Source organism: Diceros bicornis, chromosome X, assembly GCF_020826845.1.
Source record: "Diceros bicornis minor isolate mBicDic1 chromosome X, mDicBic1.mat.cur, whole genome shotgun sequence".
NCBI classification, from domain to species: Eukaryota; Metazoa; Chordata; class Mammalia; order Perissodactyla; family Rhinocerotidae; genus Diceros; species Diceros bicornis.
The window spans coordinates 93,980,078-93,996,109 of record NC_080781.1 but is presented as its reverse complement, the minus strand read 5'-3'; the positions used below and the strand labels follow the sequence as shown (position 1 = coordinate 93,996,109).

The 16,032-nt window shown below is 41.5% G+C and overlaps 1 long non-coding RNA gene across 6 annotated transcripts in view; it reads left to right on the top strand.

Moving 5' to 3' along the window:
- The first annotated feature begins 80 nt into the window (after positions 1 to 80).
- Positions 81 to 16,032, top strand: part of LOC131401227 (uncharacterized) — a 65,436-nt gene continuing 49,484 nt past the window's right edge. For 5 of the 6 annotated variants that reach the window (XR_009217610.1, XR_009217607.1, XR_009217608.1 and 2 more), the window contains exons 1-4: positions 81 to 261; positions 370 to 474; positions 983 to 2,414; positions 2,996 to 3,056. This is a non-coding gene — a long non-coding RNA (uncharacterized LOC131401227). The remainder of the gene's footprint in view (positions 262 to 369; positions 475 to 982; positions 2,415 to 2,995; positions 3,057 to 16,032) is intronic. The other variant, XR_009217609.1, reaches the window with a different exon arrangement.

The following is a 16,032-nucleotide window of genomic DNA, read 5'->3' as shown; positions in this document are numbered from 1 at the left end:
CGTACGGCGCGTAAGCCGGAAGCGCCTGGGCCGGGCGGACAGCGGGCCCCTCCCCTGGCGTTATTCCGTCAGCAGCAGGCGCGCGTTATGTCCACGAGAGCGCTAACCCACTCTGGCTGGGCTGTAGCTCCTTTCGGAGCCGGATTCCGGCGGCCCCAGGCTCATTTGAAGGATTTTAGTTTGTAGAATTCCTTATTCATTTTTTTAGGCTAACAAGTAATCGTCGGCCTCAATAAAGATGGCGGTAGCGGTTTTACCATGGTAAGGGAAGTCGTTTGCTAACAACCGGTACTTTCATTTTAATCCCGCCCTGTTAGGGGAGGGGAATACTTGGCCCCGCCCACCAGCGTGGGGATTATCATTTTGTAGAAGCTGTGAGTGTACGGAGTGAGATGCGGAAAGAGGGTCGCGGCAGCTTGAGAGAGTGAGGGGCTCTCGACGTGAAGGCGCCGGCATAGCGGAGGAGATGGGGAGGTAAAGGGAGACGTGCCTGGCTGCTTTCGCATAGCCCCTGGGCTCCGTGTGTTTGGCGGTGGTGAGGCGGTGGGGCGGCGGAGGACATTGGCAGGCAGGGTATCCGAAAACATCATTGACCGGTGGGACACAGCAAGCAGCTAAAGCATGGTTTGAACTCAGGTTGCTTTGGCTCCAGAGGCTGAATGCTTAACTGCTGTATTTTCTGCCTTCCAGTATAACTGAGAGAATATGGATAGCTCAATATACTTTATTACCATTTTTGGAAAAGAACTGAGAGCGTGTGACCTGGTGATGGTGGGTCAATGACTAATAGTAATGAACCACTCAAGAATGGGTTGAGGCACTTAACCTGGCCTGTTCTGCTGCCATCAGCCGTCTGTGGAGAATGGGTTGTTGGTTCTATCACTTCATCAACCAGCCCTATTCTACTAGTTATAAAAGAGGAGATGTGTGGGAGGGATATTTCCTAAGCTTTTGCTTTTCAACATTTGTGTTTCGTTTATAGGCCATGTGCTAGTGACCCCTGCCTCAGTGCCTGTTGTCCACGAGAGTCTTCCTGTCACTGCAATGCTCCCAGAGTGACACATTTCTTTTGCCTCTGGGTTATAGAAAAATGAAGACAGAAGGTGGGACATTGGATGCTGTTGTAGGTATTCTGACTGAGGCTCAGTTAACACAACGATATAGGTGCAGTATGAAGAGGTAGGGGGAGAACTAGGAAAGATGCATTTCTACACAAATGGGGCTAAATATATAGAATAAGTGTTATTTTGGGGGGTTTGAGCAAAAGAGAAAGGGTACATAATGGAGAATCAAAGAATTTGGGAAACCACAGTTAAGATTTGTGGGGCATTGGCAGAAAGTTTTGTGGAAAAGTCCTGAGTTCTTATCCTATCTTGTTGATGATGTTAAGAATCTTGGATAAGGTACAAGTGAAGCAAGCAAAGATGTTCAAGATTGTGAGAGCATAGAGACTCGGGTTCTTTCTGCTGGCCGTAGAAAGTCAAACTTCCAAGGCCAGGTAAGTACTACTTCATGTTTGACCCACATTTAAAGCTCCTCAAAGAGTCATGGAATGAAATCCCTCATTGGTCCTCCAGGGAATATCTGGAAAGGCAGCAACTCCTGGATAGACATATTGCATGAGAAAGATTCCAGATGGCACTGTAGCATTACCTATGTTAGGAGAAGTCCTCAATGAGCAGCGCCTAAAAGAGCTAAGGAAACTTGGGTCTCTCAGAGAGCACCTGAATGCTGACACAGATCCTGGTCAGTATCTGGGTGTAGGTACCAAGTGGCTTGCTTTGCAGAAAGAAACACCATTCCTAACTTTTGCACTACTGCATTATCACACTGGTTCTGCAGCAATATCTATGCTTTCTGGGAATATGTGAGGGTTCAACTCTGAGGTTACAGAGAGTTGTCCAATCCATCACAGCTGGTCATTCTAGTCTTGTGATTTTCATTTTCATTTTTTTTTCTTATCTAACTATTTTTGTTCTCAATTCATGCTTAATGAATACATTTCCTTCCCCAGAATCCTCTTCCTTCAAAGAAATTTCAGGATTGTTCACCTGCTCAAAGAGATATGCCTTATGAGATATGTTGCTGGGTAGCAAGCCAGGGAGTTAGGTGGTCAACTGAAGTGGAGGAATATTTACTTTGTTCTTGGCAATGCCATGGTGACCTCCTGTTGCTGAGTGGGGACTGCTTCCAAGCCAAGCTTTGGGGAAAACTGAGTAAAGAGGAGAAAGTCCCTGAGTTTTTTTCCCTAGAATCCACCAGGCTTGTCTAAAACTTATATCTATTTGGAGGCTTGCTCTGTTTCAGAACCAGAACTATGGGACACTGTTGCCTTGGCACATGAAATCCAGGATTTAGCAAAATGGAGGTGGATATCATTGGACAGCACTTGAACTCCAACAGTATACTGCTGGGTGAGCATAGCTGGGTAGAGCATGTGGGTAATGGGATCAGGTTGGGGTAAACAGGGTGATAATGACTAAAAAGAGCTAATGTTTGTGAAGAGCCATATAGATTACAAAGCTTTTCTACATAGATCTTACTTGATTCTTATAAAACCTCAGAGATAGTTTTAGTTTGCTATTTTTTTTTTAAAGATTTTATTTATTTATTTTTTCCCCCCAAAGCCCCAGTAGATAGTTGTATGTTATAGCTGCACGTCCATCTAGTTGCTGTATGTGGGACGCGGCCTCAGCGTGGCCAGAGAAGCGGTGCGTCAGTGCGCGCGCGGGATCTGAACCCGGGCTGCCAGCAGCGGAGCGCACACACTTAACCGCTGAGCCACGGGGCCGGCCCTGCTATTTTTTTTTGTTCTAGTGAAATACACATAACATAAAATTTACCATTTTAACCATTGTTAAGTGTACAATTCAGTGGCATTAAGTATATTCACATTGTGCAACCATCATCTATCCATCTCTAGAACTTTTTTATTTTCCCAAACTGAAACTCCATGCCCATTAAACACTAATTCCCCATTCTTTTCTCCCTCCAGACCCTGGCAACCATCATTCTACTTTCTGTCTCTATGAAGTTGACCACTCTAGGTACCTCATGTAAGTGGAGTCATAACAGTCTTTTTCCTTTTGTGACTGGCTTGTTTCACTTAGCCTAATGTCTTCAAGTTTCATCCATGTTGTAGCATGTGTCAGAATTTCCTTCCTGGGCCGGCCCCGTGGCTTAGCGCTTAAGTGCGCGTGCTCCGCTGCTGGTGGCCTGGGTTCGGGTCCCGGGCGTGCACCGATGCACTGCTTCTCCAGCCATGCTGAGGCCGTGTCCCACATACAGCAACTAGAAAGATGTGCAGCTGTGACATACAGCTATCTACTGGGGCTTTGGGGGAATAAACAAATAAATAAAATTATAAAAAAAAAAAAAGAATGTCCTTCCTTTTTAAGGCTGATTAGTATTCTGTTGTATGTATACAAACAAACACATTTTGTTTATCCATTCATCCGTTGATGGACACTTGGGTTCCTTCCACCTTTGGCTATTGTGAATAATGCTGCTATGAACATGGGTGTACAAATACCTGTTTGAGTCCCTGCTTTCAATTATTTTGGGTATATACCCAGAAATGGAATTGCTAGATCGTGTCGTAATTCTATGTTTAAGTTTTTGAGGAACCGCCTTACCATTTTCCACAGTGGCTGCACCATTTTATATTCCCACCAGCGATGCACAAGGGTTCCCATTTCATCCTCACCAACAGTTGTTATTTTCTGTTGTTTTTTTCTTTATGATAGCCACCCTAATGGGGTGAAGTGGTGTTCCATTGTGGTTTTGATTTGCATTTCCCTACTGTGTTGGAAAAACCTACCATTCTCCTCTCCTGTGTGTCTCCTTTACTTTCACACAGAGCACTTCACTACTGACAATTCTGGTCACCAAACGTGTGGGGGTTTTTCCCCACAATAAGCAATTCTCTGTGACACCTGCTGGGTATCCTACACTTGAACTCAATTCTGCCACTATCTACTTGGAGATAGCATCAGATCCCACAGGTTACAGGCTCTGCCACAAGACTGCCTGCATCCTACTTCAGATGCCAGTTGCAAGTCCAGGTTGTCTTCTGTGCTTCTCACTGATTGGCTATGAATCAGAGGTTCCAATGACCCCCTCCTCGGGTTCAATTAATTTCTTAGAGTGGCCCACAGAACTCAGGAAGACAGTTACTTACATTTCCCAGTTTGTTAAAGGATGCGAGAAATGATACAGATGAACGGCCAGATGAAGAGATACATAGGGTGAGGTCTGGGAGGGTCTCAAGTGCAGGAGCTTCTGTCCCCGTGGATTTGGGGTGTATCACCCTCCCGGTACATGGATGTGTTCACCCACCTGGAAGCTCTCTGAATGCCCTACATTTGGAGTTTTTTGTGGAGTCGTCATCACATAGGCATGATCAATAATTAACTCGATTTCCAGCCCCTCTCCCCTCTCTGGAGGATGGTGGGGTGGGGCTGAACATTCCAAGCTTCTAATCATGGTTTGGTCATTCTGGTGACCAACCCCCATCCGGGAGCCCACCCAGAGTTACCTCGTTAGAACAAAAGATGCTCCTAATGCTCTTAATCACTTAGGAATTTACAAGGGTTTTAGGAGCCCTGTGTCAGGGGCAGGGTTAAAGACCAAATATTAGAACATGAGATGCTCCCAGTGCTCTTATCACTTAGGGAATTACATGAATTTTAGGACCTCTGTGCCAGGAACCAGGGGCAAAGAACAATATATATGTTTTCTATTATCTCACACCTAATGATTAGTGAGGTCGAACATCTTTTCATGTGCTTACTGGCCATACATATATCTCCTTTGGAGAAACGCCTATTTAAGTCCTTTTCCTATTTTTTAATTGGGCTGTTTGTTTTTTGTTGTTGAGTTGTAGGAGTTTTTTATATATTCTGGATACTAACCCCTTATCAGATATATGATTTGTGGATATTTTTCCTATTCTCTGCGTTGCCTTTTTGCTCTGTTGATAGTGTCCTTTGATGCACAAGTTTTTAATTCTGATGGAGTCCAATTTACCTATTTTTTTATTTGTTACCTGTGTGTTTGGTGTCATATCCAAGAAATCTTTGCCAAATCGAGTGTCATGAAACTTTCCTCCTAGGTTTTCTTCTAAGAGTTTTATAGGTTTAGCTCTGAGATTTAGGTCTTTGATCCAGTTTGAGTTAATTTTTGTATATGGTTTAGGGTAAGGGTCCAACTTCTTCCTTTTGCTTGTGGATATCCAGTTTTCCCAGCACCGTTTGTTGAAAAGACTGTCCTTTCCCTATTGAATGGTCTTGGCACCCTTGTTGAAAATCGTTTGGCCATATATGTGAGGTGTTATTTCTAGGCTGTCTATTCTATTCCATTGATCTGTATGTGTGTCTTTATGCCAGTACCACACTGTTTTGATTATTGTAGCTTTGTAGTAAGTTTTGAAATTAGGAAGTATGAGACCTCTAACTTTGTTCTTTTTTGTGAGTGTTCAGAATCCCTTGAGATTCCATATGAATTTTAGAATGGATTTTTCTGTTTTTGCAAAAATGTCGTTAGAATTTTAATAGGGATTGCTTTGAATTTGTAGATCACATTTGGTGGTATTGACATCATAACAATATTGAATCTTATAACTAATGAACATGGGATGTCTTTCCGTTTATTTGTGAATTCCTTGATTTCTGTCAGCAACCTTTTGTAGTTTTCAGTGTAAAAGTCTTTCACCTCCTTGGTTAAGTTTATTTCTGAGTATTTTATTCTTCGTTTTTATATATATATATATATTTTATTCAGATATAATTGACATATAGCACTATATTAGTTTTAGGTGTACAACATAATGATTTGATATTTGTATGTATTGTGAAATGATCCACAATAAGTCTAGTTAACATCCATCACCACACATGGTTATAACTTTTTATTCTTGTGATGAGAACTTTTAAGATTTACTTAGCAACTTGCAAGTATACGATACAGTATTATTAACTATAGTCACCATGCTGTACATTATGTCCTCAGGACTTATTTATCTTATAACTGGAAATTTGTACATTTTGAGCACATTCACCCATTTTGCCCACCCCCTCACCCCCTGCCTCTGGCAACCACCCGTCTGTTTTCTGTACCTATGAGTTCTTTTTTTTGTTTTTTTTTCAGATTCCACATATAATTGAGATCATATGGTATTTGTCTTTTTCTATCTGACTTATTTCACTTAGCAAAATGCCCTCAGGGTCCATCCGTGTTGTTGAAAATGACAAGATTTTCTTTTTAATGGCTGAATAATATTCCATTGTATATATATGCCACATTTTCTTTATCCATTCATCCATCCATGGACACTTAGGTTGCTTCCATGTCTTGGCTATTGTAAATAATGCTGCAGTGAACATGAGGGTGCATATATCTTATGAGTTAGTGTTTTTGTTTCCTTTGGAAAAATACCACGAAGTGGAATTGCTGGATTGTATGATAGTTCTATTTTTAATTTTTTTTTTTTTTTTGTGAGGAGATCAGCCCTGTGCTAACATCCGCCAATCCTCCTCTTTTTTTTGCTGAGGAAGACGGCCCTGGGCTAACATCTGTGCCCATCTTCCTCCACTTTACATGGGACACCGCCACAGCATGGCCCGCCAAGCAGTGCGTCGGTGCGCGCCCGGGATCCGAACCAACGAACCCCGGGCCGCCGCAGCGGAGCGCGCGCACCCAACCGCTTGCGCCACCGGGCCGGCCCCCTATTTTTAATTTTTTGAGGAACCTCCATACTATTTTCCATAGTGGCTACAATAATTCATTTACATTCTCACCAACAGTGCACAAGGGTTCCCTATTCTCCATATCCTTGCCAACACTTGTTGTTTCTTATCTTTTTGATAATAGACATTCTAACAGGTGTGAGGTGATAGGATATCTCATTGTGGTTTTTATTTGAATTTCCCTGATGATTAGTGATGTTGAGCACCTTTTCATGTACCTGTTTGTTGGCAGTCTCTATGTCTTCTTTGGAAAAATGTTTATTCAGATCCTCCCCCCATTTTTTAATCAGATTATTTGTTGTTTTGCTATTGAGTTTTACAGGTTCTTTTATATAAAGAATTCTTTTGGCTATTAACCCCTTATCAGATACATAATTTGAAAACATTTTCTCCATTTCAGTAGGTTGCCTTTTCATTTGGTTGATGGTTTCCTTTGCTGTGCAGAAGCTTTTTAGTTCGATGTAGTCCCACTTGTTTATTTTTGCTTTTGTTACCTTTGCTTATTCTTTTTGGTGCTGTTATAAATGGAATTGTTTTCTTAATTTCCTTTACCAATTGTTCATTGTTAGTGTATGGAAGTGCAACTGATTTTTGTGTGTTAATTTTATATCCCCAAAATTTGTTGAATTCATTTATTAGTTATAATGGGTTTTTGGAGAGGGAATATTTAGTGTATTGAGATCATCTGCAAACAGAGGTAATTTTACTTCTTCTTTTTCAATTTGGATGGCTTTTATTTATTTATTTTCCCTAATTATGTGGGTAAAATTTCCTTTGTGATATTGAATATTGTTTATCTGAGAGTATCTTAATTTCTCCTTCATTTCTGAAGGACAGTTTTGCCAGATAGAGAATTCTTGGTTGACATTTTTTTTTCAGCCCTATAAATGTATTATCTCATTCCTTCTGATCTCTGAGATTTCCACTGAGAAATTCACTGCTAATGTTATTGAGGATCCCTTGTACATGAAGTGTCACTTTTATCTTGCTCTTTTCAAATTCTCACTTTGGCTGTTTACAGTTTGAGTATAATGTATCTCGTTGTAGGCCTCTTTGGATTTATCTTACTTAGAGTTCGTTGAGATTCTTGGACTTGTGAATTTGTGTTTTTCCTCAAACTTGGGAAGTTTTCAGCCATTATTTGTTCAAATAACCTCTCTGCCCCTTTCTTTCTCTCTTAACCTTCTGAGACTCCCATAATGCATATATTGCATGATGGTGTCCCATAAGTCTCTTAATCTCTGTCCATTTTTCTTCATTCTTTTTTGCACCTCAGACTTTGATAACTTCAAATGATTTGTCTTCAGCTTCACTATCTTTCTTCCTGTTTGAGTCTACTGTTGAAGTCCTCTGGTGAATATTTCATTTTGGTTACTATATTTTCAACTCTAGAATTTCTGTTTGGTTCCTTTTTATATTTTTATCTCTTTGTTGATATTCTCATCTTTTAAATATATTCTTTTCCTCATTCCTTTAGTTCTTTGTGTTTTCTTTTAGCTATTTAAGATAGTTGTTTTAGTGTTTGTCTAGTACTTTGGATGCCTATGTTTTTTCAGGGACAGTTTCTGGCACTTTATTTTCTTCCTTTGAATGTGGTGTATTTTCCTGTTTCTTTGTTTACTTTGTGTTTGTGATTTTTTTATTGAAAATTGTGCATTTGAAAAAACAGCCTCGCAGATAGGCTCTGTGCTGAGGAATTAGCAGGGCTTGCTCTGAGCCTTGGGATCAGCCTCGTGAAGACTTAAAGTTTTCTTAGACCTTTTCTAGGCATATATCTTATCTAGGCATATAGATATATGCTTATCTTATCTAGGCATATATCGTGCTTTTTTTAATTCAGCTATATACACATCTATTTTTAAGTGTCTTAATTTCCTGAAGAGTCTCAACTCTCCTTCTGGGGGCCTTTGATGTTCTATTGTGTTTCTCTACCTCTTATCTCTTGCCCCAGGTATTGTGAGGCTGTAGTCCCCCTGCAGCTTTCACAAGCAGTGTCTGTGATTTCCTGTGACGTTTCCTAGCCTGAGATCCAAGCTATGCCAGTTTTCTCTGTCTGAACTCCAAGTTAGGTGAAACAGAGGCCAGTGCCTCAGGCAGCCTCTAGACAGATTCGAACATTGCAAAAAAGGTCCACCTTCCTCTCTCCAGTTAGGGGGAGGGAATTGGCAGCTTGGCCACTGCTTCCCCCAGACTGGGCTGCGATGCACTGCCGGAGAAGGAGGAGTGGGGTACAGGTAAGTAAAAATGCCACAGAATTTCCTACCATTTTCTGTGTGGCTTTTTCTTGATGAAGCAATCACTTGGTTACTGTACACTGTTTTCCAGACCTCCTATAAAGTTATTTTGGCCAATCCCTACTTGTTTTTTTAAATATTAATGTGGGTAGGGGAAGGAGGGCTTGGGGCTTCCTAGTCTGCCAACTTGCAGATGTCACTAAAAAAAATAGTATTCTATTTTAAAAACAGGGATACCAAAGCTCAGATAGTGACTTGTACAAGGTTACACAGTTAGTAAGGATAAAAGCCGGGATTTGACTCTTGTTCTTCTTTTTCCAGGTTTTGTTATTTTTAAAAATGCACTCTGTATTTTAGAATAATTTTAGATTTACCAAGAAGTTGCAAAGATAGTATAGAGTTCTAATATCTACCCACCCTCTGCCCTGCACACAGTTATCCCTTTTATCAACATGTTAGATTAGTATGGTACATTTGTTAGAATTAATGAACGAATGCTGATACATTATTATTTTTTTGTTATTGAAATATAATTGACATACAATATCCTATTAGTTTCAGGTGTACATCATAGTGATTTGATATTTTTATACATCACAAAATGATCACCACAATAAGTCTAGTTACCATCTGTCACCATACAAAGTTATTACAATATTATTTACTGTGTTCCCTATGCCGTGCATTAAATCCCCATGACTTTTAACTGGAAGTTTGTACCTCTTAATCCCCTTCACCTATTTTGCCCGCCCCCCCAACTCCTCCTCCCTCTGAGAACCACCAGTTTATTTCCTGTATTTATGAGTCTGTTTCTGTTTTGTTCATTCATTTGTTTTGTTTTTTAGATATCACATATCAGTTATTGTATTCTTCAGCTCTGATTGTTTTTTTCTTACATTTTCTATCTCTTTGTTAAAGTTCTCACTATGTTCCTTCACTCTTCTCCCAAGTTTGATGAGCTTCTTTATTACCATTACTTTGAACTTTTTTTTTTATAATTTTATTTATTTATTTTGTCCCCCAAAACCCCAGTAGATAGTTGTATATCATAGTTGCACATCCTTCTAGTTGCTGTATGTGGGACGCACCCTCAGCATGGCCGGAGAAGCAGTGCATTGGTGCGCGCCCGGGATCCGAACCCGGGCCGCCAGCAGCGGAACGCGCGCGCTTAACTGCTAAGCCACGGGGCTGGCCCTACTTTGAACTCTTTATCAGGTAAATTACTTATGTCCATTTCATTAGGGCTTTTTCCTGGGGTTTCATCTTGTTCTTTTGTTTGGAACGTATTCCTTTGTCTCTTAATTTTGTTTGACTTTCTGTGTTTGTGTCTATGAATTAGATGAAACGGCTACCTCTTCCTGTCTTGAGGGAGTGGTCTTGTGTAGGAGTGTCCCCTGCATGTGTCAGGTGGCTTTAGCAGGCTGGCTGGAGTGGCAGTGGGCATGGGCCTGGAGGGGTCCAGGGGTGTGCTGCATCTGGGCTGCCTTGGTGGGACAGGTGGAACTAGAGTGGGAGAAGGCCAGAGGTCCAGGGCTGCCCAGGCAGTACAGCTGGAGCTTGTGCAGGTGTTGGCCGCGGTCCTGGGGCTGCCCTGGTGGGATAGCTTGAGCCAGGGTGGGTGCTAGCCAGGGAGGTCCCAGGGCACAATGTGCTGTGGCCGCCTGATGGGACGACTGAAGCTGGAGTGGGCCCTGGCTGGGGGTGGGCTCTCAGGATGTGCCACACTGAGGCCACCTTGGTAGGATGACGAGCTGGAGTGGGCACAGGCCAGGGATCCCGTGGTATGCTGTGCCAGGCCTGCCCTGGCAGGAGAGCTGGAGCTTGAGCAGGCATGGGCTGAGGGGGTCCCAGAACTGTTTATGTCAGAGATGCCCTGGTGGGACAGCTGGAGCAGGCATGGGCTGGGGGCCTGGGACATGCTGGGGCGGCCTTGGCAGGCTGGCTAGAGTACCTGGACTGTGCTCTCACCCACACTATCGTGGTGGAGGGGGAATGCAGAAAATAGCACTTGCTGTGCTTCTGATCCTAGAGAGAGTTCCAGCAGTTCCCTGCCAACATTTAGCGAATATTGTAGGGTTAGTAAATAGATTTTCTTTGCCTGTAGTCTAGGTGCCCTTTAAACCACTGTTTTTTCACTGTGCCTGAGTGCGGGCAAGGCTGCCCAGAGGCCCCTCAGTGATATACCTCCCTACTGCAGGTTGCTGTCTGGGGGGTGGGGTTCCCGTGGATACCATGTCTCCGTCTCTCCTGCTGGTCTCTATGTGGTCCCTCTGTTGTTTGTTGTGCAGAAGCTGTTCGTTCAGCTCTCTGTTCTTCTTCAGGAGTAATTGCTCTATATGTAGGTGTAGATTCGGTGTGTCCATGGGAGGAGGTGAGTTCAGGGTCTTCCTATGCTGCCCTCTTGGCCCCACTCCTGATACATTATTGTTAACTAAAGTCCATACTTTATTTAGATTTCCTTAGATTTTACCTAGTGTTTTTTTCTGTTCTAGGACCCAATTCAGGATACCATGCTGTCATGTCTCCTTAGGCTCCTGTTGACTCTGATAGTTTCTCAGAATTTCTTTGGTTTGATGACCTTGACAGTATTGAGGAGTACCATTTAGGTATTTTGTAGACTGTGCCTCAGTTGGGATTTGATGCTTTCCTGTGGTTTGAATGTGGTTATGGGTATTTGGGAGGAAGACTACACAGGTAAAATGCCATTCTTATCATATCATATCAGGGCCTTGATCAGCTGGCCAAGGTAGTGTTTGCCAGGTTTCTCCTCTGTAAAGTTAGTTTCCCCGCTTTCTATACTCTTTAAAGGGAGATCACTAAGTCCAGCCCACACTCATGAAGTGTTAGGGAAGATTAAACTCTACTTCTTGGAGGGTGAGAATCTACATAAAACATTTAGCTTTCTTCTGTAGGGAAGAATTACTTATTTTGTTTCTCAGATTGTTCCAACTTTGTCCATTGGAAGCTCTTTCACATTGGTTCCTATGTTCTTTGGCATGACCCCATCGTTTTGTCTTTTGAGTACTTCATTACTTTCTGGTACTACAGGATGCTCATTTTGTATATTCCCTGCCACAGCCATTGGAGAATCAGCCATTTCTCCAAGGAGCCTTGGTTCCTTTTAGTAAATCAAGATGTCTTCCAGAATATGGAAGATCTGGTAAACTGTGGTGGTGCCAATGGAAACCCATGTGAAGGGGTATGTGTGTGTATGGGGTGGTTAACAGGGGCGAAAGAAAACAAGAAAACTGGAAGTCGTAATCTAATTCTCTCCTAAATGGTAGTTTACTATAGATTTGGAGGCAATTTAAGAGCACCAGTTACGAGTCAGATACCTTAGGTTTAAATGCCAATTCTGTCACTTTCTAGCTGTGTTTCTGTGAACCTCAATTTCCTCGTCTGTAATATGGGTATAGTAATCTCATGAGGTTGTTGGGGTGATGATTAAATGATACAGAATACATGCTTTGCACAGTGCCTGGCACATAGTAAGCATTCATATGTTAGCTATTGTTACTAGTTTCAATTCTTTACTTGTCTGAACTAGCTACTGTAATGTCATGAACAACTGTGAGCCCTTACTTTTTTTGTTTGATGCCTATGTTATTCCACTTCCCTCTTGTTAGATTTCTTTTGCTAGGAATAATTTTGATATGACCCAGTGCATGTTCTCCTTTGAGATCATCACCAAGAATCTGTGAGTGGCATCACTGCCCTGTACTGGAGAAGTACTGGGGGGGTCTCTGTGCAGGTGACAGTTCTAGGGACTATTGGCTTGAAGTAGCTGCCTCTTCTCCAGACCCCTATTCAGGTTCAGTCTACACTTAAGTCTTTATCAGTCTTTTTCTTCTAGGCCATAAGAAAATCATGTCGTTCAAATATGATATATTCATATTAAAGTACACTGAACACCAAATCTATTTTTGTTAATACAATAAAAATTCTTTATTACTCTCCTAGCAAATTTAGTGTCCCCCTGTCAGGTCCCCCTCTTTAAAGTGATTCCTTTAAGAAGAAATTGTCTTCCTTTTGATCGTGTGATTCTCTTAAAGGCCCTTCCTATTTCACTATGGATGAAATCTAAAATCCTCCTTAGTATCAGCAGCCACTATTAGATTGCCACATTTTTTATATCTGTGAGCCTTCTCCCATGACTGCCACACCTGATATGTTCTTTTCACATAATTTCCTTCATTAGACTATCATGCAAGTAACTTTTCTAACTCCATCTGGAGTAATTTAAGGAGTGCTGATACCTCCCTGTCTACTCTCTTTTGAGCAGTACTGTTCAATTATCCCCTAGAATGCACTGGCCCTTGATATGTGCATGGTGTAAATACTCAAAGTATTCAACATTTGCTTATGTTTCTATGTATCTTCTAAGTATTTGTGTTAATATTCTCTTCTCTCTAATATTATATAAATGTAGTACCCTTGCCAAAATAGTACAAAGTATCTGCTTATTGTTAATGAGGAAGAAGATAAAGACTTTCTCTATTAGGTCTAGAGTATAGTCATCTACAAATTTGAATAAGGGAACTTCTTCTTACATCTGAGGTAGTCAGTTTCACTGTGCCTTCTTTAGTCCCTTGGCTGTGATTATAAGAAATTAACTCCCAACTCAGTCCAAAGCTGGGTGTTCCCTCAAGGAGACTGCTATTTCTGAGTCTCAGAGCTTGGAACCTTTATTTATGGTTGGTCGCTCGGAGCCCATAAACTTAAGCAATGTGTAGTCTTTCTGTGGGGATTATTTTACATTGCCATTCCTAATTCATGCTGGTGCTACCTTTGTCCATGCCTGTGATTGGAATCTTCATGCTGTAGCTGGTCTGAGAAAAAAATCTGGAGATAAATGAAGTGGCAGATTGGTGCCAGATATACTTTAAGGATAACAGGAAGGTGAATGCAGGAGAACTATATCTTTTGACAACTCAGAGTGACTTTCCACATATACTACCAGGCAGTAACTTTCAGAAAATATCCTTTTCTTTTCTTTTTTTTTTGTGTGAGGAAGATCAGCCTTGAGCTAACATCTGCCAATCCTTCTCTTTTTGCTGAGGAAGACTGGCCGAGGGCCAACATCCGTGCCCATCTTCCTCCACTTTATATGGGAGGCCACCACAGCGTGGCTTGCCAAGCAATGCGTCAGTGCGCTGCGAGCCGGGGATCTGAACCGGCGAACCCCGGGCCGCCGCAGCGGAGCGCACGCACTTAACTGCTTGCGCCACTGGGCCAGCCCCTATCCTTTTCTTCAAAAACAAAACTAGACCAACTGTATTGCTTGCTTTCATCATCTCACTATACGAAGTACTGCCATTGAATGATTTTACTCAGAGAAGTTGAGTGATACAATATAGAAAGTTAATTGCGTGTAATTGGGTGGAGGAGGGGATTAGGTAAGCAGCCAAGGTCTGGAACCAGTACAATAATAAAGTGGTTGAAATAAAACTATGGGACTTTAGATTTTTAATGCTGTTTAAAGATGTGGATTGTCTGCTCTGAAAGAAATTGGAAAGGAAAACGATGGGAGAAATGTTAAGTTGGAGTGAAAACTCATGAAAGGTGAGTCATCCTCATTTCCTACAGAGTAAAGTGGAGAAGAATCTGTTTGGTTTTTTTCTTTTTTCTTTTCAAAATACACAGCTGGAAAAGAGAATTGAGAAAATCTACGTAGTCATTTTCCCTCTTGATCTGCTATGGTATGTCCCATTTGATTGTACTGCTGTTGTTCCTCATTTCATTTTCTTTACACCTCTTGTAGCTGAAACTGTTGCACATCACTGACAGGGTAATTCTGGGGCTGGGCCTTAGCTCTGAAGAAGGCTGGTTCATGGCCTGCCAGATGTTATATCAGGACACTGGGGGCATTTTGCATGTCCACCAAAATGTGGAATCTTTCCTGGGGAAGAATCTCCATCTTCCTGGAAGCAAGGAAATAGAGGAGAAAAAGCACTGTGATTATCCTCAACAAATTATTAATGACCAGTTGAAATATAAAGCTACCAGGGTTTCTGTGAGGGAAATGCTGGCAGTAGCCACCAAACCAGAGTGGCAAAGGTGGGCTTAATCTGTAGAAACTCGCATTGCCATTCTTCATCAGCAAGTGCACAGCAAATCATGGAAGACACAGATCCTACATATTTAGGCAGTAAAATCCTGTGCTGCCCATGTGATTCACATAGTCCTGGATCTGAACTGTCACTCCTGTCCTCTAGTTGACTAAAGGAGGTGAATCCTGGGGCACAAGTGTTCCATGTGTGAGTGAGCTTCCATAGTCGATGCCCTTAACTTAGCTCAACCCAGTTCTAATCCCCTTTTCTCCTAGTGATCTGTTTTAATTTTTTTTTTTAGGAAAAACAGCTTTATTGAGATATAATTCACATTTGAAGTATACAATTCAATGGTTTTTAGTATATTCAGAGTTGTGGAACCATCACCACAGTCAATTTTAGAATATTTTTGTCATCTCAAAAAGGAATCCTGTAACCTTTAGCTATAACCACCCCAACCCCCCATTCCCTCAAGCCCTGGGCAACCATTAATGTAAATTTTATCTTTCTATATTTGCCTATTCTGAACATTTCATATAAATGGAATCATATAATACATGGTCTCTTGTGACTGGCTTCTTTTACTTAGCATAATGTTTTCAAGGTTCATTTATGTTGTAGCATATATTAGTACTTTATTCCATATGTATGTGTGTGTGTATGTGTGTAAAACAGCTATATTGAGACATTATTCATATAATGTACAATTCACACATTCAAAGTGAACAGTTCAATGGTATTTAGTATAATCTCAGAGGTGTGCAATTATCAGTCATTTTAGATCATTTTAGAACATCTGTTTTCAATTCTTTTGAGCATATAACTAGGAGTGGAATTGCTGGGTCATAGGGTAATTCTATGTTTAACTTTTTGAGAAAGTGCCAAACTTTCCACAGTGGCTGCACCATTTTACTACCCCACCAACAATGTACAAAGGTTCCAATTTCTCCTCTCCTCACCAACACTTGTTAGTTTCTGTTTTTTTGATTATGGCCGGCCTAG